This window comes from Podarcis cretensis (assembly GCF_951804945.1).
Source record: "Podarcis cretensis genome assembly, chromosome: 3".
Classification (NCBI taxonomy): domain Eukaryota; kingdom Metazoa; phylum Chordata; class Lepidosauria; order Squamata; family Lacertidae; genus Podarcis; species Podarcis cretensis.
This window is the reverse complement of record NC_137172.1, coordinates 94,635,073-94,658,098: the sequence shown is the minus strand read 5'-3', so window position 1 is coordinate 94,658,098 and position 23,026 is coordinate 94,635,073. Positions and strand designations below refer to the sequence as shown.

Below are 23,026 nucleotides of genomic sequence, written 5' to 3'. Positions count from 1 at the left end.
TCTCCACAGAGATAGATGATAGATATAGATAGATAGATGATAGATAGATAGACAGATGGATAGATATAAAATTGAACAACCAAGATATTTTTAAAAAATAAAAATTCCCCGTGCATAGGAAACTAGAATCCAGGTAGAAGAGTACCAGCCCTGTTCTTCCCTCCCACTTGAACACATTATTTCTGAAATGGAATGATAGTCCTAATAATAACAATTTCTGGCCTAATGCTACCATACATTTTTACATGTCGATATCATAGAAAGTTCTCTAATACATTGGAGAGAGCTTTAGGAAGGTAAGAGAGTGCAATAAACAAATTCTCTCATTACCTATGTCTGAGCCATGCTGGAAGGCACTGGAGACTGGCGTCATCCTTACAAACAACAAGAAGAGAAAACTAATGAGGAGATTATTCGGTTTTAAGAGCGAAAGGCCATGCATGTACATGAGTGAGGAATGGGGAGAAGATCTAGATTAAGAAACAAAAAAAGTATTGCTTAAAGAAATTATTTCCATTCTAAATACTTCAGATCCACAGCAATGGTTTTTGTGAGCATGTTTAAAACATTCCATTGCACTCATCAAAACGGAGTCTAAAAACATTAAAAATACATACATACATTCCTGATTTAAGTGTACACCTACAAATCTATAGTGTGAATATACTGAAGATGTTTGCATATGCTTGTAGCAGGCAGCTGAGATTGGGTTTGTCCTGCAATGAGTGATTGTATGGAGTTACATTAATTGGCATTCTTAGTTTATGCTCGACATACTTAGAATCATAGCATTGGAAGGGACCAACAAACTAACTGTCGCTATTTTCCAGAGATGTCCCTGATTTAGAGAAGCCATCCCTGTTTCTGATTTGATTCCAGAATGTCCCACTTTTCCTTAGGATGTCTCTATTTTAATCAGAGAAATGTTGGAGGGTATGGCGTTATCCACCCCCCCCAAGCTGTCTGAAGGCAATCCTGTATAGGGAAGTTATTTTTTAAAAAATGTTTAACGTTTTATTATCTTCTTATTTATGTTGGAAGCTGCCCAGAGTGGCTGGGGCAACCCAGTAAGATGTGTGGGCTATAAATGGTAAAATTAACATTGTGGAATGGGACATCCCTGTTTTCAGTGGAGAACGGTTGGAGGGTATAGGACATGGGGGTCATCTTGTCCAACCCCCTGCAATACAGGAATCTTTTGCCCAATGTGGGGCTCGTACCCACGACCCTGAGGTTAGAGCCTCATGCTCTACCGACTGAGATATCCTTGAAATCTTTAAAAAACACCTTCCCACACCTGCACAGCTCAAGATGATCTTCAAAGGTCTTATCATGAAGAGATTTTCTGAGTAGCTTCTATCTATATGATTACCGCTAAATATTTTAATGCATGAAATTTGTGTGTTTGTTTGTGTGTGCTTGTGTGGGTTGGTTTTTTTTTTTTTGGGGGGGGGGAGAACAACATTCTAGTCCACATGTTGCACTGGTTGGCTGTGCCCTTCTCCCTTTTGGATTTCGACCTATCACCTGGCTGCCAACCTGTTGGGATGGCGCTTGCTTGAAATAACTTTGCAAGGATCCATTCCGGTCTAGTAACTTTGAATGTAAATGAATCTGGATGGGGGGGGGCAGGTGTTGCCGAAGGAGGTCAGGTGGGTTGGTTGGACAAATTTAGCTTGGCACATTCCCTTTCCTTACAGAGGCTGAGACACAAGAACAGGCTCAGGTTTGAGAACTAAATGGAGCTGAGGAAACAAGACATGTCCACCCTTAAGAGATTTGACGGGGAGTCTGAGTAAGCTGTAGATCCTCACCTATTATTAATCTGTGAGTGGATATCTATAGAATCACAAAACACCAGAAATCTCCTCTAACTCCAGATGCTGCATCCAGTGTGGTGTGGTGGTTAAGAGCGGTAAACTCGTAATCTGGGGAACCAGGTTCGCGTCTCCACTCCTCCACATGCAGCTGCTGGGTGACCTTGGGCTAGTCACACTTCTCTGAAGTCTCTCAGCCCCACTCACCTCACAGACTGTTTGTTGTGGGGCAGGAAGGGAAAGGAGATTGTTAGCCACTTTGAGACTCCTTAGGGTAGTGATAAAGTAGGATATCAAATCCAAACTCCTCCTCCTCCTCCTCCTCTTCTTCTTCTTCATCATCATCCCTGGATTTAGGAATAGATGGACACCAGAAGCAGCCTTAAAGTGAGTCAGAGCCCTGGTCTAGCTGTTTCAGTACACTAGAGGTAGCGACATGGCAACCGCATCTTTTTTTGGACTACCACTCCCATAACCCCATGCCATTGTCCATAGTGGTTGGGGCCAATGGGAACTGGAGTCTAGCAATGTCACGATGTTGGCTACCCTTGGTCTGCACTGGTTGATTGTGCTCTCCAGGCTATCAAACAGGAGTCATTTCCCCAGCCCTCCTAGGAGATACCAAGGTTTGAAACTAGGACGTTGTGCATGCGAAGCAGGTGCCTTACTCGAGAGCCACAAGCCTTCCCTTCCCTTCTTATCTCACAGCTCAGAAATCGCTGAAAATAAACACCAGCCTTCTCGATCTGAACTGCAGAAGAGCACCGGTTTCAAAGAACAAACATATCACAATCATCCATGTAACATTTTTTTATCTGCATAAAGTTTAAATCTGAAGTAAATATGTCTGGTGCCCAAAATACAACCTGATCTCCCTCCTCTCCCTCCTAGGCTCACTAGGGTGACCACAGTTGCTGCTACAGGTCCTAATTTAGGAACTGAGCTCTTCAAAAGATTGAAGATGCTCATGCCTGTTAAAGAGCAAAGACAATCTGTAGACTTCCCTTTTGACTGCCACATTTTGCCAGGTTAAGACATGAGGTAAACCCTGTTCTCAAGAAGTGGCTTCTATCAGAATTATGAGCAGTAACTCTGAATCCTGATCTAGCTGCCAGGGAAGACTTAATCAGGCTGCTTGCAGGCTAGAGCCTTTAGATATGTAACTTTGTAGTTAGGCACCCTGTATCAACAACATGCAAGATGAGGCATATAAACTCAGGGCCGGATTTAGGTTTGATGAGGCCCTAAGCTACTGAAGGTAATGGGGCCCTTTGTATGTCTAGCTGTCCTTGGTCAACAACAAATTGTCGCTGTTTTTTGTGTTGAATATATGCTATATGGTACCGTAATTTATGGATCCAATAAATCCATACACAAGACAAAACACTGTCACTGTATGTAGGTTTTATTTTATTTGTTTTTTATCTTATATTTTGGAAATTTACATCCAGTTTTTTTCCTTTAAATTTTTTTGGGGCCCCCAAGAGCGTGGGGCCCTAAGCTATAGCTTGTTTAGCTTATACGTAAATCTGGCACTGCGGTGTGGAACAGGACTAATATGAAAAGCCAAGACGTATAAAGAAAACACGCAGCAAACAATATAAATAATACAATGTATGATAATTATAATCAGCAAAAGAGGGGGGGGGACTTTTTTGCAACACCTGAAGCAATTTGCAGACCAGATTTAAAATATAATTTGCATGGTGGAAAAATGAGGGCACATGACAAATATCACAATACAGTAGTGAGCATTCAGTGGGCAGGATTCGCCTAACAAACTCTGTCAGTGTAAGCCTTGCATAAGGGCTTTCCCCCTTCTCTCCACCCCCCCCCCCCGCACCCCCTGCTCAAACTAGAATCTGCACAAGGGGGTCTGGCAAAATCTCAGAACAGCATGCAGGGGGAGGAGATGAGAGTGCTAGCACAGCTGGAACATTTGGAATAGTGGAACATTGAATTCTGCCCAGTATGTCCATCTGCCTCATTGGTGAGATGTCCTTTTTTGAGGGACGAGATCCACACAAAGTCATCTATTCATTCATCTATTTAAGAATCTCTAGAACCTCCCCCTTCCTTGACAATTGATTCTAGGGCAGATGCAATAAACGGGAACCAGGTTTTTCCTACGGAGCTTCTGTCTCCCACAAAATGTTATGTGCATGGGGGGGAAAGCAAGACTGCTCCATCGGTGCAAAAGCAGGACAAGCAGAGAGATAAGTGTAGCCCTGTTGAGAGCATTCATAACACTCACATGTAAGCAATCACATGGGGGGATGGGGTAACACTACTAAGCTGCCCCACACCCTCTGGCATGTCATCTGTTCATGATTTAGAGCAGGAGCATTTGGTTGGGAGGGTTGGTAGTGTTGACATTTCCATTCCACCTTAAGGAACAGGCATGAGATGGTTGTGTGTCACATGTCTGCATACATTCCAGCACAGTATGCTGGGAACTTCCGTTTACGTACAGCTTTTGCTCTAGCTGTTCTCTCTGAGACGACATGAGAGAGAGACGACATGTTTCTTTGTCTGATTTATGATAAATAAATCTGTAGCTATAGTATGACGTCACACACCTCACGCCTATTCTGTGTGCGTGGTACATTCTGCTAAAAGAGTGCCCTGCCTTCTAAAGTCTGGGTCGCTGATTTACAACGGAGCACGGGCTAATGGAAGGAGACGTCTGAGCTGGGACTTATCAGCTGGCCTCCTGGCCCTCTCCATGTTGACAGGTAGCACACACCTAGCCTCCCAGCACCAGCGTCACTGAGGTTTACTGGGAGCGAGAGCAGGAGGCAGCAGGGAGGTCCACATAATTCCAACCTCCCAACTGCATTGCTCATCCTTTTCTCCCATCCAGCAAGTCATAGCAATGCTGGAACCAGGAAGAGGCCAGATGTACATCACTACTCCTCTCTCCTGGCTCCTCCAGAGTCCTCCATGAGTTTGAAGGCCTAGGTCTGCAACTGAGAAGTTCCTGTGGCCTGGCTGGTTCTGAACCTGCACGATCACAGTGGCCTTTTATCTCAAGGTTGATTTGACCAGCAGGATGACATGCGTCGAAATCTAACCTGGTGCATCCTGTGTTTGGCTCCTAATATTCTGCTTTTATCATGTCTCCTGTGAGTGTGGTATTTGCCAGCTGTGCAGATATAATGATTTAATCCTTGGCAATTTAGTCTCAAATTAATGCCTTGCAAAACAGCAAATTGTGAATCTCTGCAGAGCACGGGCATTAAATATCTTGGCAAAGAGGAGGAAGCGAGGGGGAAACCAAGGAATTAGAATGCATCACAGTAACAGCAGGGCACAGTTTTGATTTAATAGTTTATTCTGCAGAGCCCCATTCAACATGGCTGCAACGTGCTACATATCTCACGAGGAGTACATATTTCACCATTTGCATTCCAAGCCCCCATTCCACCCTACACGTTTAGCTGTTGAATGTGGTTAGCTGGCATGTTACAAGCTGCTGCTGCTGCTGCTTCTTCTTCTTCTTCTTCTTCTTCTTCTTCTTCTTCTTCTTCTTCTTCTTCCTCTTCCTCTTCCTCTTCCTCTTCTTCTTCTTCTTCTTCTTCTCCTCCTCCTCCTCCTTCTCCTTCTTCTCCTTCTCCTTCTTCTCCTCGTTGTTGTTGTTGTTGTTGTTACTCTATATGCGCAACGAAACCCAGAACCAGTTTTCCAGAATGGGAGTTGCCTCTGGTTAAATTGTATTACATGTTATGAGGTAGAGAGGTTTGTGGGGGAGGGAATTGAAATGGTGGCTAGATCCAGTTGCCTGGCACTGCTTGGAGTACAAGGCCGACATGTTTATTAAAGGGGATTAGGTGCAGGAGGGAGCCCTGGCATCTGCCCAAGGTCACCAGGTGTTGATGCCCATGATATACATGATACATCATGTATCAGAGCACTTGGTAGAGCATCACGGCTCACCAAATAGCCCAGAGTAACCTTTCAAAATATGCTGTCAGAAGAAGGAAAAAGTTTTATCCATTCAAAACCCACTGCGGCATAAAAGCTTTATGGCCTCACTTACCAAATATTTCAGGGTTTTTTGTCTTTCTTTCCCTTTTCCTTTGATGGTACAATAAAAATACTGCCTGTAACAACAATATAGAAGAACCATTAGGGAGGGGAAGGAGAACACATTGTTTTCTCATGCTCATTGCCATCCTACGCTATGATAACAATTTACTTTGACCTTTGGAAGAAATGCCACAGCTAAAATATTACTAAGGGAGACACATTTTACAATACTTTTTTGTAAACTTCTTTGAGGAAGCAGGACATGAAGTACAGTGCTTGGCTAGTCTAGAAGAAGAAGAAAATACAAGGAAGGCCACATCATCTCTCCCTCCCTCCCTCCCTCCCTCCCTCCCTCCCTCCCTCTCCCTCCCTTTCTTTGTTTAAAATGTTTTCACATCATGGGGTTGCCTGTGAAATTTACTAGCTCTACTGGCATTGCATATAAACTGCTTAAAATCTGCCAAACTTTGTGCAACCATCAGTGTGCCTCCGAAGTTTCCCTAACGCTGGGAACAGGTGTGCACAGCCAAAGCACAGTGCAGGGCTATTTGAAAGCCCCTTTGCAAAGAACCCCACACTGCTTCCAGAGGCTGTCTCTCCTTCATCCAGACTGCTGCCCCACCTCCTGACAGCACCAGATAGCTCTGGGTGGCCAAACCCAGGGTGATTCAGGGCTGTCACAGTTTGACTCAGTCAAAGCTCAGTTCCTCTTTGGTTTGGGACTGGGCTTTGGTAGAATCTGGCGCACAGCCTTACCTTCTACCCACTGCTGTCATCCAATACCATTCCCATTTGCTTTCAGAAGGCAAACCAGGTGTGGAATGATGAGGGTTTTTGGCCATTCAAAGTGCTGGCCTGGGTAATCCATTAGCAGGCAGGAGGGTGGCACCAATGGAAGATGGGTAGCAACTGGGACTTGTTGTAGCTCTGTAGTATTGCCTTCCCGATCCCCCTGCTGGCCTCTAAACCGTGGGTCAGCAAACTAAGGCCTGTGGGCCAGATCAGGCCCAATTGCCTTCTAGATCTGGCCCGCGGACGGTCCGGGAATCCAGGCAGCTAGCATAGCACATGCGAGCAATGGTTTTTGTAACTCAGCCAGGCTTGGGGGGGGGGGTCAAAAGTGAGGCAGGCGGCTGCTCGAGACAAGACCCTTTTTTGTTGCATAAGCACAGCAATCTTTTCTTCCGGGGTGGAGGATGTGGAAGAGGGAAAAGGAGCCACAGTTTGGATTTCCAGCATGGAGCTGCCGGCGACTGACCTCAGGAAGGGCAGTTGCAGCGGCAGGGACTCGGAGGCGCCTCGGGAGCGACAGCCGCCAGTGTCTGTGGGGATGGTGCTCCCCGCCAAAGGAAGCGGGGAGTGCCTGGGCGGCTGCACTCCAGAGCAGTTCCGTGCTCTTCTAGGGAGGCCACTTGTTAGCTACACGATGCGAGCCATGGAAAGGTAAACGGTCGCTGCCACCTCGTCTTCTCTCACGCGGGGAAAAGAACGTTTTTGCTTGAGCGGGCAATGGCTTTTCCCTTCACCCACGCATGCGCACACGCTCTTCAGGGCTGACAGGAATGGCGCATTTACCTCAGCCCCCCACCCCACCTCTGCCTTACAAGAGAAATAATAACTGTCAACACGTAAAACACAAAGGAAGCAGTGTGGGTGTATGAGGGAACACCCTCCCCCCAAAAAATCACATTTGGGCAACGTTGGGGTTGGTCCCAATAAGGGTTTTTTTGTCAAAAATGCGGGTCATAATCATGGCAACATATAGTCTGACCCCCCACAAGGTCTGAGGGACAGCGGATCGGCCCCCTGCTGAAAACGTTTGCTGACCCCTGCTCTAAACTGACTCAGAAAGAGGGGGAGGGTGTCAGTCAGCAGCCATGAGCACCTCGCAACCTTAGCCTGTTTAAGCTTTGTGGGTCTACTATTATCACTGTTAAGTAGTGTCTGGCATGGTGCGGCAGTGGGGCTTACCTGACCTCCCAGCAGCTGTTGCTGTTGCTTACGGGGAAGGGGTGGGGACATTGGCAGGGTGCAAGAGCAAAACCAGGAGCACCAAATTAGTTCTGTAGTGTATTGACTTCCCCTTCATCCTCCCCTTCTTCCTCCTAGCAGTGACTCAGCTGTTGGGAAGGCAGGTCAACACTGCTTTCCCACCACTTTATCCACCCCTGTCACTGTTGCAATCAGATTTACCTGTATCACTGCAGACTACTGTGTGCATTTACACCCCCCTGCAAAAGTGTAAATGTACCATGGCAGCTAGGGTGCTTTACTGCATTTTGCGCCATGGTCCTCTGCTCACCAACCCTTTGGGCATTTATCTCAAATGCTACTGACCTCTGTTATTAACTCTTAGAATATAGTAGCGGCCTTATCTTCCACCTAAAGTATGTTGGCGATGTAAATACCATATGAACCAAATTGAGTTTGTCAAGTCAGGTCATTTAGGATTCAGTTTGCTGGCAATCAATCAGAGTTCTTTGCCGAAAGCTTAAGGAAAATGTGTGTCCAGGTTTGACTTGATTTGCTCATTAATAAGGGTTTTAGAGTTATTAAAGATGAGTGCCTACTACAGGTGGAGACTTTCTTTTGATGGTTTGCCACCAGAACCAAATTCAAATAGAGTGGCTTGTTCAAGGAGATTTGGAAAACTCATTGCTGGTGCCAAAATTACCTTTTGATTGCGTTAAAAGCATGCTTCCTGCATTTGCCTTCGTCGTAAAGTGGATTTTGACAAACAGCTAGGATGGAGCCTGAGACAGTGAAAAGAGCCACAATTGTTCATGTGGATATTATGATATGCTAGTGGTGTGTTAGCAACTCACCACTTCCTGGAATTCTCCTATAATGTAGAGTAAACAAGGCAGTGGCAAAGTAGACTTTCACCACATGACTGTGATGTATGAGAGTTTTCACATGATTGGGCACCACTGTAAAAACAATGAGGTTGTATGTATTTCTATACTTGATTGCATTAGTTAAGTACAGTGGTACCTTGGTTCTCAAACACCTTGGTTCTCAAATGCTTTGGTTCCTAAGCAATGAAAACCTAGAAGTAAGTGTTCCAGTTTTTGAACGTTTTTCTGAAGCCGATAGTAAAATTCATGTTAAATTGCTTTCAGGTTAAGAACTTAATTCGTTCTGGAGGTCCGTTCTTAACCTGAAACTGTTCTTAACCTGAGGTACCACTTTAGCTAATGGGGCCTCCTGCTGTCACCGTGCCACCACTGCACGATTTCTGTTCTCATCCTGAGGCAACGTTCTTAACCTGAGGTCCTATTTCTGGGTTAGCGGAGTCTGTAACCTGAAGCGTCTGTAACCTGAAGCGTCTAACCCGAGGTACCACTGTATGGGCATCTTCTCCAGATTGCTACAGTTGTTTCTAATACTGAAGATATGTCACAATGATGGTTTTCTGTCACTAGGTGTCACTATTGTACAGCTGGGCCAATTAAAAGCCCTTTAGAAGTACATCCATGAGAAATACAGAAGGGGTCCTTACAATTAGGTCAATATTCATTTTATATGGTAGGAACGGAGAAACCTTGCCATCTCCCTGGGCAGAATGAATTGACCCAAGGAAGAAATTTAGGGGGCAGGAATGATAAGCAAGCATAGGGAAAGATCTGAGTAAAAACTAGGACTGTCAACTGATATATATTTTTTTTAAAAAAAAGTTGAGTAATTACCTGCCTTTAATAAAGTGGTTCATTAATACGTTTATTAAATTTAAATAAATCTACATACACTTAGAAAGTGCAGCTCTCTTCTCATTATACAGCAAGTTCTGTAGCAATTCCAAGGCAGCATTATAAATCGCATGCCAAGCTTTACTAATGAAAGTTAAGCCTCTTTTGGCATATTAGGAGAATCACTTGGAAAATGTTCAAAATATTAATAGTATATTTGGCTCTGAGGTCTACACATGGCAAGTGTAAGCAGTGGTGAAATGTGACTATACTTGAGCTCTGCTACTACGAATTTGAAACTGATGTGATGAAGATGATGATGATGCATTGTTAAATATAAATATAAATATGATTATGGAGATATATGGAGGAAGATGTGTCACTATGATAATTAAAAATAAAACCTCCATAGTTAGAAATGGTATACTTCTGATTGTCAGATGCTGAGGACAAACATCAAAGGAAGGCCATTGCACCCTAGTTGTGACCTTCCCTGACTTGTCACTTTTGCATATAGTGCCCTATACTAGAGATCCACTAGACTAATCCAGCAAGTCAATCCCCATATCTCCATATTGTTGTTGTTGTTGTTGTTACCCCATCCATCTGTCTGGGTTCCCCCAGACAGTCTGGGCAGCTTACAGCATACATTAAAACACAGCAAAACATCAAACATAAAAAACTAAACAAATATTAAACTATTTACAGTCTGCTATTTAAGGCTCACATCATAAGCGTTAATCTTCCACAACACTTGTTTCTAATTCATTGTTAGAGAAATTGACCACATATCTCTTGTACAGACATGGCCAAAACACAGGTGTATCCCTCTCTTGCTTGCTAGTTCACATCTAAGAGTCCCTAAGTGTTAGGTATGCTTAGGGGAAAAGGGTTTCACATTAAAATACTTGTTGATTAATAATAGGAAATGCAAGAATATTTTAGCCAGGTTTATGGGAAATGGAGGATGGACAGGTTAGTGTCTTTCAGGTCCTTGCCCCTTTGTTATTTCACCCATGTATATGTTCTGTCACATTTATGCATTCATATGAGAGTTTAAAAAAAGCTTGCATGTTTGCCTTTTAAAATGCATCCATATTCAGATTTTAAATGCATTTTAATATGTTGTTTGAACTGAGATCAGCTTTGGAATGTTTTGGAAGTTCTAAAGCTGGTGGATAATTAAGTTCCAATTAGTATTAGTCTGGGAAGTGTGGGTCAGGTCCATTTCTTCTGGAATGACCGCTCCCCACTTAAAACGGGGGGCACCTTTTGCGTGGACGCGTGCAGCCCTGGATCTGGAGTGGCCCCATCAGCATAGGCTTTGCCTTCCCTCAGGTGGGATACCTGGAGGTCCCCGCCTACCCCAGTGAGTTGTCCAGTCCCACCTGGGGGAAGCGTTGCCAGGGAAACCAGGCCAGGTAAGGGGAGGGATTACCTGCCCACACAATAGAGGGTGGATCTTACTTGTTAATCCTCACTTGGCTCCAGAGCTTCTCCCACCCTACCCACCCTCAGTTAATGTCTTCTTTTGCAGGTTAACTTTTCTTCATAGGTTTTGCAGGTCAACCTCTCCACAGGTATGCGGGCGCTGCTACGATAAGGTCGCTGTTAAAGGGCCGGAAAGGAATTTCCCTGCATTGGCAGGTTTCGCCTTTCCCGTAGCAAAACGTCACAACTTTGGCGGTATCAGGCCTTGGGCGGAATCCTTTAGTCCATCTTCCTCTTTGCGGCGGTGATACCAGGGTTCCCCGTTAAAGGGGTTTTTGAAGGGAGGCTTTGGCCGTACGCCGAAAGGTCGTCATTGCTCTCCCCTGCGGCGGCGTAACGGGGGCGGCTATCTCTGCTTGAACATATGTTCTCCAGAGCCGGCCCATCCCCCCCCACACACTGGATAACCCTGATGCTCCCTAGGTCCCCGGCTGGGGACTAGGGAGGGAGAACGCCCAATGCCTGAGCCAAGGTCTACCCACATTTGAAATTTAATAAAGTTGTGGCCAATTTAATCCCATAGCACGTTGTCTAGAGTCGTTATTCCACATGACGGGGGGGACCACTCGGGATCTGGGGACTCCGCCTGTCCACGCAATACAAAAATATCAAATTCCTCAAGCATCCCTATTAAAAAAACATTTGTCTTTCTTTGTCAGGACAATTATAGTAAATTTGTTCAGAATGTGTGTTATTGGTAGGTTGAAAAAACCCCCCACTGATTTTTGTCTCTTTTTTCTTAGTTCAATGCAAAGTGTATAAATTCCAATTCACATGCAAAATTATGACATTTCAGAACTATGTTTGGGCACTGAATGTTGAGCTAAGATTCAACCAAAGGTCAGAAAACCCTGACCTAGCTAATGCCCAGACATGCTGTTTTTGCTATCCACTATAATCTCTTATTTTCTCTCTGTCAGGTCTTACCAATTCTGATTTCATTTTGTCAGAGTAAACATACATTATTAATAAAAGAGGAATAGAACATTTTCTCTTTCCTTTGTCTGTTTCTTCTAAGTGTCTTCAACCGCCTTGATAACTGGGGTAGAACAAATTGAATTCTTCTTCCGTCTCCCCTGTTATACTGAAAGTGAGTCAGCCAAATGTTCATGGATTCCGAATGTACAGTATTTATGTTTATTTATCACAGCTGGATCTAGCTTTCCAATGTGTAATGGTGGGAGGTTTCATGTCAGAAGCAGAGTTTTCTTTCTCAGTGTTGGAGCAGATAAAATTAACCATTTAGACAGAAGTCCTCAGCATTCTGAGAAATGCGCAGCACCCAAGTGGCTTCTCTGGGACTCAAGCCTAGGCAGTGTGTATGGAGGTCCTGGGCTGTCCAGAAAACAAGACCTCCCTTCTTGGCCTCACCAATGTGGTCCAAAGGACAGCAGAGCAATACATATGCACAAGGTGCTATTCAACCATCTTAGGGACTCCACTTGGTGTAAGGTTTACTTCTTAGCCCTTTTTTCTCCTGAAGGTGTCCCGCAAGGCAGTGGAGGTCCAGGGTCAGAGTTTTCCTTCTCCTAGGTGGGCTAGCTTCTCAAGTTGTCACACCCCATAAGCTTCTCACTTCCCCCTTGACCATTGGACCCACTATTGGTCTCATCCGCTCAAACCACTAGAGTCTGTCTTCACATGCAACTTTCTGACTAGTTGCAGGACCTAGCAGAGTAAACGCAGAATCCACGGAAGCAATTGGCGACTTGGCTGCAGACAGGATAGACAAAGCAGGAAGCAGGAACTTGTAGTTAGGTGTTTATTATATACAGTGGACTATTTACAGGAACAGAACACGGATCTTTTGCTAACTCTCTCTGACACGACTCACAACTCCTACACTGACACAGAACTCTGAACTCACAAACGCCTGAACTAACACATTCCAGTTAGTAGGCCATTAATTATCACTCCCTTGAGAGAGCTTGACCAATCAGGGAACGGACTCCATGTCTCTGTTATCACCAGGCAGACCTACTCCTTCAGACTGCCTTCTGGCTGTCTCCCAAACCTTAATTGACTCTGTGTGAGTAGCTGCACATATTCAGATTCCCAACAGAGGAAGTCCCAATTTGAAACCAATCGACTACCCTCACCTGGTGTAGCTGACCAGTCAAATATGTTCCTGGGATGTGGCTGCTGTCACATGCTGACAGCTTCTAGAAGCCACAGGTGAGAGCTGAGTGCAGGGTGGGGACCCAAGGTGAACAAACTAACCCAGAAGGAGCATGATATGTCCCCCACCAGAGGTACTATGCTTCCCCTAACTACCCACCCACACATTACAACACTAAAATCACCATTAACATATCCAGTATCAAATGCAAAAGAGAAACAGGCACTAAAATTACATAGTTTTATTACGTACATTTGCTCTCAAAAAAATACGTTGATTTCAGCCACATTCTGATAATATGTCAAATTCTGTTTATTGCTAATCTTGAAAGGGCATTTTATATCACTTTATGTAAGCTGCTTAGAGACATTTTCTTTTTGATTAAGTGGTACATAAATCTTGCTAAATGAATGGATATGATCATAACTGAGCAGCTCATCACAATCCTGACAGCCCTCCCTAAAGGCCTGGGCAAAGAATTGCATCTTCACCTATCATCCAAAGATCAATAACATGGGTGCCAGATGTACCTTTAAGGGAAGGATAATATGGAGATGGGGTACCACCACAGAGAAGGCCCTCTCACATGCCACCACCTAACAAACTTCCCTTGATAGTAGAATCACAGGGAGGGCCTCTCCTGCCAACCTTAATCCTTTTCACTTCCACTCATTCACACTAGGGTCTCTGTTCCTGCTGGGGCTTCAGCTGAAACAAGTGGGGAGGCAAATTTTCCAGATCCCACCATAACCCCGAAGCCCCCAGCTCCACTTCACGCGCTGTTCGAGAGGCTCCCCTGGCCACGTGGAACAGAGTTACAGGAGGCACAGAGGGCTGCATAGGTATGGGGAATCAGCAAATAGTGCCTCCCTCCCCAATGGGAGCACCTCATGAGTGGAGTACTTCTCTGAGGAACTTGGAATCTATCCCTTTAAAAGATGTATTTGTCGGCATGTAGAGGGTCGAAAGGCCAGCTGGCTAGCCCCAGCTAGGTAGTTGCCTTCCAGCCGTCCCGCTGCGAAGACCCATCAGCCTCTGCTCCGACATAAATCAGCGACCCAAGCATCAAAGCCAAGGCACACTATATCAGCAGAGCAAACTGCGCACACAGAATAGGCATGAGGCTTGTGGAAGCATACTACAACTACGGATTTATTAATCATAAATCAGGACAAAGAAACACGTCGTCTCTCTCTTTGTCTTCTTAGAGAAACGCAAAAGCTATACATACAACAGAAGTTCCCAGCAAGCTGTGCTGGTATGTAAACAGACATGTGACACGCAACAGTTCCATGTCTGCAACTAAAGGTGGAATGGAAATTCTCAACAGTATTCTCCTACAATGCACCCATTGAAGTGTCAAGCATTTACACCTTTTTGTTGTCCTGCAACATTTCACAGTAAAACACTGAGAATTTCAAAAAAATGTGCACTCTGATCCATGAGGACAAATAGCGTTGAGGCAGCCAAATTAATACGCTTGGCAGGCAAACTCCAGTAATCAGTGACACATCCAGTATATCACAGACACTGGTGCACATAGTGAGAAAATAAGTGTTAAACCCATTAAGCTTTACAGTTATTTGTGTGTGTGTGTGTGTGTGTGTGTGTGTGTGTGTGTGTGTGTGATACATAAGCCAGCGAGACTTATAAGAAGGGGACAATATATTTATAGACGCTGCATGCACTTTGGGAAAGTTCGCAAAGCCTTTCTTGTGTCGGTGCTGTGACATTCACCTGCTTCACCTTCCAATGTGCATTTGAATGAGGCCAGCAAGGAGTCAGCCTGAAATTCTCCCCTCCTACCTCTGCAAAAATCACACCACTGAGCCAGTGGGAAATTCAAACTACTTCAAGCGGAACAGCCACCGAAGCTGTTGAAACATGAGATAGCAGCAAGCAGAGCACCCAGTGTGCTGAAATCTTATTCAAGACATGATTTGTATCTCTGGATTGTTCATGTGAGCTTGGCCTGAGGCACTGAGCATCAAGGGGATTGGAGGGGGAAGAAGAAGGGCTAGAGAACAGAAAGAGGGTAGCAAGGAATGCAAACCCACAGACTCAAAAGGGCACATGTTCTCCAAGCCCGTGGGGGTGAACAGCTTCATCCTTACTCGATTCAAAGCCGCATGCGACTCCGGTGAAACAAGACGGTCGCTTCATGTAAAATGGGGGTGCGTATGCCGGAGTGGACTCAGTAGGTGGAAGGAAGAAAAATGTGATGTGAAGCCCAGCATAACTGAGTACCAGCGGTGGGATAGGAGAAGCGAGCACTCCCCATCCCTACCGCTGAACACAGGAAGAAAGGATGCTGCCTTATGCCAAAGCAGACAATTTGTCCATCTACCTCAATATTGCCAGCACTGGCTTGCAGCAGTTGCCCAGGGCTTTCAGACAGAAATCCTTCTGAACCCTACAGCTGGGATTGGACCTGGGGCCTTTGCATGCAGTACATGTGATGTACTAGGGAGGTGTTCCTTGAAGAAAGGACCATTTTCACATGCTCTCACCTGCAATTCACTTCCTTCTGTACTTCCTCCACTGTGTGTGTGTGTGTGCTGTCTCTCCATTTTATGCTGCAACCCTGATTTGTTTGTGCTGTGGCATTGCATCAGTTTCATTGGTTATGAGGCTTACTTGCTTCCATCCTTTAATAATAAATAACGTTCCTAGTACACATTAGCTACATTCTATCTCCACATGCCTGACATCCAAGTGACATTTGCAGGTGAGTACTTGGGGTGGCGCTGTGGGTTAAACCACAGAGCCTAGGACTTGCCGATCAGAAGGTCGGTAGTTCGAATCCCCGTGATGGGGTGAGCTCCCGTTGCTTGGTCCCTGCTCCTGCCAGCCTAGCAGTTCAAAAGCACGTCAAAGTGCAAGTAGATAAATAGGTACTGCTCCGGCAGGAAGGTAAACGGCGTTTCCATGCGCTGCTCTGGTTCTCCAGAAGCGGCTTAGTCATGCTGGCCACATGACTCGGAAGCTGTATGCTGGCTCCCTCGGCCAATAAAGTGAGATGAGAGCCACAACCCCAGAGCTGGCCACGACTGGACCTAATGGTCAGGGGTCCCTTTACCTTTTACTTGGTCTAAACTGGGAAAGAACCCTCAAAGTGCGAAAACAAAAACCCACACAGCATTACTCTGGATCCCCTTATGGGTGGACTCCATAGGTGGCTCTGCTCATTTTCTGTTCTGCTTCATCCTTAATGCCTTGGCCTCTGATCTTAGCTGAAGGATGAAATCAGTGCAGGGTGAAAAAAGTACTAGTAGGTTTGTAATCAGTTCCAAAGCAAGCTAGTGACTTCCACCAAATGGAGGAGGCAGGTTAGCTGCCAAGCCCACTTTAAGATGGGGAACATTGGTTGATGAAAGACTTTAAAGGTCATGATGATTTTAGAAGTCTCCACATAAACTTTTACTCATCTGCTGTATCCTTGCCACAGGTTTCTTTCCAGGAGATAAGAGGCAAAATTGCAACCCAAACCTAACTTTAACAGTAGAGGCTGGTTTATAGCTTCGTTTCCTTGCGTCACAAGAATAAGTCTGTGGGTTCAGAGGTACAAGTACAGGCGGCTAGCTGAGATCTTCAAAATGTAATTAGGCTGAAGAAAAACACACTTGAAGGTTCAGGAGGCTCATGGAGAGCTCAGGCAGCTCTCTGAGGTCACGGATCCAAAACCAGTTACCAGTTTGAATGACAAAAGACACACAAAAGAGGAGGATGGACAATAGTCTTATTCCTGCTTCGTGAAGTTTAAAGTACAGGTCATTCAAACTCTCAGTGTTCTCCACAGGAAACTGATATTATTTGCATGAAGAGGTAAAACTTTTATGAAGAGGTTCTGTGGCTCTGTTGTAGACTTGTACAGCTCCTCCAAGTCTGGACCTCATGCTCATATGTTTGTATGGATGTTCTACCTGAATAGTCTACCTGATGTGGATAAGGTCCCCTGGTTCTAAGGATTGGGATTCCAGAAACCTCCATGTGAAGAGGTCTGTGGACAATGAAGGCTTTTCTTCCTCAAAGTCCAGCAGAGAGAAAGAGTATAAGACCCTTTTTTGTCTTAGTTTCACATCCCCTGAGTACCACATCGCATCACTTCCCTGGGGCTGGATACAAATGGTGGGTGGGACCAGGTGAAGTAGTGGGCAGAGCAATGGATGTGGCATTTACCTTTGCAGAACAGGTTACATCCCAGCCTTGAAAAACTCAGTGGTTACTTACTATGCACAAACCTTTCAGACCTTCCATCCTCCTTCAAGGCAAGCAAGAGGCGTTTTAACAGTTAAAGGGCACATTCTAGCCAATCAAAAGCATTCAAGGATGCTGTGGCTTCTGGGAGGCGTGTGTGATCTGGGAAACGAGCAGAGTGGAATAAAGAGGCCTGGAGGACCACATCTGCCCTCCTCCTAGGCCTGTGCTTTCCCAACCATGAATATAGGATGTGGTTGCTCACTCTTTTGCCTGTTTGCTTGCCAGTAGGAACTTAATAATAATGATATTAATCTTATTATTTATACCCTGCTCATTTGGCTGGGTTGCCCCAGCCACTCTGGGTGGCTTCCAAAACATATAAAAACATAATAAAACATTAAACATTAAAAACTTTCCGATACAGGGCTGCCTTCAGATGTCTTCTAAAAGTTTTGTAGTTCTTTTTTTATATATATATTATATTTTTATTAGTTTTCAAATACAAAAACAAATTTATACATTCCATACATCTTAATTACATCTTACTTCTCTTTTTTGACTTCCCTCAATTTGTCTGTCATTCCTTCCTATTGTTACTTTTTACACATTTCTGCCCTTTTAACCCTTTCCCCTCACAGAGCTTCCTTAAAGCTTACAAACGTAATTTTATTATCACTCAGTTTTTGCATATATTGGATAAACTTTCCCCAATCTTCTGTAAATCTTTGATCTCGTCGATTCCAGATCCTTCCTGTCATTCTGTCCAGTTCGGCATAATCCATCATTTTAGTTCTCCATTCTTCTATCGTAGGTAATTCCTCCTGTTTCCATTTCTGGGTCATCAATATTCTTGCTGCTGTCACTGCATATAAAAATAACTTCTTTTCTTTCTTATTTATCTCATTACCTGTAATGCCTAGTAAAAATGCTTCTGGTTTCTTAACAAATGTATATTTCAACATTTTCTTCAATTCATTATAAATCATTTCCCAAAAGCATTTTACCTTCTTACATTCCCACCACATATGAAAAAAGGTACCTTCTTTTTCTTTACATTTCCAACATTTGTTACTTATCTTATACATTTTTGCTAACTTCACAGGTGTTACATACCTTCAGTACATCATTTTCATAACATTTTCTTTTATAACTGTGCATGCAGTGAATCTTAAACCATCTTTCCAAAGTCTTTCCCAATCCTCCATTTGAATATTATGCCCTATATCTTTGGCCCAGTCGATCATAACTCTTTTTACCTCCTCATCCTTCGTACACCATTTTTGCTAAATTCTTATAATCATTATTCAATATTTCTGTCTGAAATTTTGATTCTTTGTCAGCAAAACTCCTCTGATTTAAATCTTTTCTAAACATCTCATTAATTTGAAAATAATGCAGCCAGTCGTTCACATAGTCTTTAACTTCTTCAAATGATCTCATTTTCCATTTTCCTACACTTTTACACATTAACTTCTCATATGTCACCCAACCCCCTGTCATATTGACTTTCTTCACACTTATCGCCTCCAACGGCGACAACCAATATGGAGTTTTTTGTTCCAACAAGTTTTTATATCTTTCCCACACTTCAATCAAAGACCTTCTTATAATGTGATTTTCAAAACCTTTATGTACCCGTTTCTTGTCATACCACAAATACGCGTGCCACCCAAATCTATTATCAAAACCTTCAAGATCTAACACATCCATGTCTTCTAATTTCATCCATTCCTTCAACCAACAGAGGCAAGATGCTTCGTAATACAATTTCAAGTCTGGCAGGGCGAAGCCTTCTCTTTCTTTTGCGTCTGTCAATATCTTAAATTTTATCCTCGGCTTCTTACCGAGTTTTGTAGTTCTTAATCTCCTTCACATTTGATGGGATGGTGTTCCATAGGGTGGGTGCCACTACCAAGAAGGCCCTCCGCCTGGTACTTGCTGAGCCCAAAATGCTTGCTAAACGATCCTCGCTGGCTCACGCTTCCAGACAAAATGTAGCCTTTTGAAGCAAGGTTCATGTGAAGAGATGCACAAAATGATGCTGGAGTAATGCTCTCTCCAGCACTACTTCGTTACTTCCAAGAATTAAGCAAAAGAACTTCCCCATCAGATCTGATCTCAGTAACAGGCATCATTGCTCTCTGTCTAAATGCATCCTTTAAGCTATTGCATTATAGTATATGCTAGAGTTGGGAAAGGTAGAAGATAGTAAAACATTCAGATCTGACAAAGGAAAAAAAATCACCAGAGCCTCATGTTTCTTGCCACATTTGCAGTAGCATGTATATAATTAATTCTTGCTATTTATGTAGCAAGGTACTGCTGGTACTGCTGCCTTGACGGCGGATGTTCCTTGCAGTGTTCTTAGGGTGTGTTCATCCCCCAACCCCAATTCTATCTAGTTCTGTATAATATGTATCTGTCAAAGTTTTATAATAACTGGTATTTTTTCTTCCAGTTCTGATTGCTGAAAAGATGCAGACGTACGATAACTGCTATTTTCTTTAAAGAAATCAGCGTGATTTTGAAGGATGGTTTATAATGGCTCCAGAGGACCTCAGAAGTATATATATATTAAAAAGGAGCAGGTAGAAACTGTAACAAACAAAGAATAAAGAAAGAATGCCTGACTAAATCAAATAACAGCAGAATCTCTAGGTTGAAAAGGTTAGAACAGTCTGAAAGATGGTGCTGTGGGATGAAGCGAATGTTGTCTGAGATTATCTGAATAAAGGCCAAATAGGTTTTGATGATTTCTGGAATGGCGCAAACTGTAATTTGGATGCTGCTTCTGAAGTTTGTGTTTTGCATCCTTTTCGTGCAGCAAAAATAAATGAGCAAGATGGGGAAATAGCTTTCCAGCTGACCCCTGTTCAAAAAGTTATTACTCCCCATCTTTGTAGCTAAAAAACGACTTGGCTGTTTGTAATAATATCCCTTAGCAGTGTATAAAATATTGGTTCTAAAAAGTGTGAGGATGGGACTTGGGACTTGGGTAGCTGTGGGGGAAGGGAGGGACCTTCAGTGTTAGCAACTGCTTCATGGTAGTTCTTGCCCCCCCCCCCAAAAGAAGCAGTTGCTGAGACCAAAGTTCCCCTCCTCCCCACGGCTAAGTCCCCTCCTTTCCAGGGTTTTCCCCCAAGCAGTCAGAGATGGCGCCTACATGCCTGTCTTTGCTCCTTCCACTTCATGGCCCTTCTGGTTCTGGAAGGCCAGCAGGGAAGGGAGCTTGTCACAGCAAGATGGAAAGACACTGTGACATTTCACCAGCCTGACTCGTCTCTGTCTCTTGGCCTCTCTCCTCCCATCCTCCTGCTTCAGCTTCTGCCTCTTCTCTGGACTCCTCTCTGCCACAGACTATCCCAGCTCACTAAACCTTGTTCTCTCTTCAGCTTCTGACACCTGCTCTTTCCAATCACCTCCCTCTTCTCCCTCATCGTTGCCGGCTCTGAGTCTTCTTCTCTTGGTGGTTCCCCAGCTGGTTCCTCTCACTAATATTCTGCATCCAACCAGTCTAAGACAACCTGGAAGGGGAAGGCCCTGACTGGCTCCAGCTATAAACGCCCCCGCTCCTCTTGAAGTTACTCCTGGAGATGATCAGACTGGAGTTTTCCTTAGGGATATTTTTGCAGCTACTGACCTTAGGTATTTGTATTTCTGTAAATAGACCTTAGTATGACTTATTAGTAGATTGATTAATCTTATATGTTCTAACTCCCCTGATGTTTGTATATTGATTTAGATTTTCACAACATCATGGAGTTCAGGATTGGGGAACCTCAGGCCTGGGGGTCCAGGTGGAGCCCTCCTGACCTCTGGGGCTCTCTCTTAGACCATGTGCATCACCGGCCTGCTCTGTGCCCATCTTTAGTGCTTTTGCTTAGCTGGGATGTGACCTTGAACTGTGTGATAATGCCTCCTTCTCACCTGGATAGTGGAGCTATGTGTGGAGACCTCTGGCTTTTGTGTGATCAGAATGCACCATGTTGTGCAAAGGTGAAGATCACATCTGTTGTTCCATCCACTTTTACCACTGGCCACCACTGAGTGCTAGGCCACTTGGAAGACTCCCCATGAGAAAATGAGGCCCTTGGCTATAAATACTAGTGGATCTTCTTAAAATGTTACATTTTAATATGCTAAAATATTCTGATGTTGTAAACTGTCTTGAGCAAGGCTTGCAACAGAGAAATAATAAAATAATAATAATAATAATAATAATAATAATAATAATAATAATAATAAATTTTATTTATACCCTGCCCTCCCCAGCCGCAGTTGGGCTCAGGGCGGCTAACACCAGTAAAATTACAGTAAAAACATAGTGGGGGGGGGGGACCCAATTTAAAACACAGGTTAGAATGCAATTTAAAATGCAGTCTCATTTTAAAAGTAGCCCATTGGTCAAAACCATTAGGGGAGGGAAACATAAGGGTCAGACTGAGTCCAAACCAAAGGCCAGGCGGGACAGCTATCTTGCAGGCCCTGCAGAAAGATGTCAAGTCCTGCAGGGCCCTAGTCTCTTGTGACAGAGCATTCCACCAAGTCGGGGCCAATACTGAAAAGGCCCTGGCCCTAGGTGAGACCAATCTAACCACCTTCTGTAGCACCCTGCTTGTGGTTAACGCTTAGCTGGAATGAAATATTCAACGCAGCAAGAGAGAAATTAAAATAATAATTTATTTGTCAGACAAATAAATGATAGGCACAGTGGTATATGGTTACCAAAGCTCTGCCCCTTCCAGCCCTGATGGCCAGCAATTATATTTCCTCAGCCCAGCCCCCTTGCTCCTCCTTTGGCTGCCTCTGTCCAATCAGCCTGGTTGAAATTCCTATCGGCTGTTTACTTGAACCAATAGTAAAAGATACACCCATTTCCTATTACCTTTTATGGGAGACAAAGAGCTATATTTCCTTCTATCCATAAATGGCAGACAAGTAGCCATATATCTTACATTTGCCTCGACAAGGCACCTTAATTACCAGATCACCTTTTGCCCCTGTTGCCCCTGCATTCCAAAACAAATGGCTAAAACAGATGGCTCATGATATTACATTCTATCTAAACAGAGATCTTGGGTTCACATTCTCACACACCATCAATGAAATAAGAATCTAACATAAGAATCTAACATTTCTTACTTTCTAAATCCTTTGCCTAATTACATTAAGCCAACAAATCTCATACATAACATAGATAGCTTTTAGAAGGAAAGGCCTTTGCAAAGTAAAAAAGGAACTCAATAAAAAACAGCTTCAAAAGAAGCCTTTTCAGTTTACACCCCCCTTTCCCAGCCAGCTGCTTTTCCCATTAGCTCTTCCCAAAATTTATTGCCCTTTAACTCTCTCAGTATACCTTAAACCTTAGGAAAATATGGCTAGAGTCTGATGGGAAGCACATGGTATTATTTTCTGTTAAACAATAAATCTTTGTTGTTGTTTAGTCGTTTAGTCGTGTCCGACTCTTCGTGATCCCATGGACCAGAGAACGCCAGGCACTCCTGTCCTCCACTGCCCCCCGCAGCTTGGTCAGACTCATGCTGGTAACCTCGAAAACACTATCCAACCATCTCGTCCTCTGTCGCCCCCTTCTCCTTGTGCCCTCCATCTTTCCCAACATCAGGGTCTTCTCCAGGGAGTCTTCTCTTCTCATGAGGTGGCCAAAGTACTGGAGCCTCAGC

General features: G+C 44.1%; 1 long non-coding RNA gene across 1 annotated transcript in view; it reads right to left on the bottom strand.

The window, feature by feature from the left end:
• Positions 1-5,887: 5,887 nt before the first annotated feature.
• LOC307212991 overlaps positions 5,888-23,026 on the bottom strand; it is a 74,767-nt gene continuing 57,628 nt past the window's right edge. Inside the window, exon 4 of the long non-coding RNA XR_013837333.1 lies at positions 5,888-5,920. This is a non-coding gene — a long non-coding RNA (uncharacterized lncRNA). The remainder of the gene's footprint in view (positions 5,921-23,026) is intronic.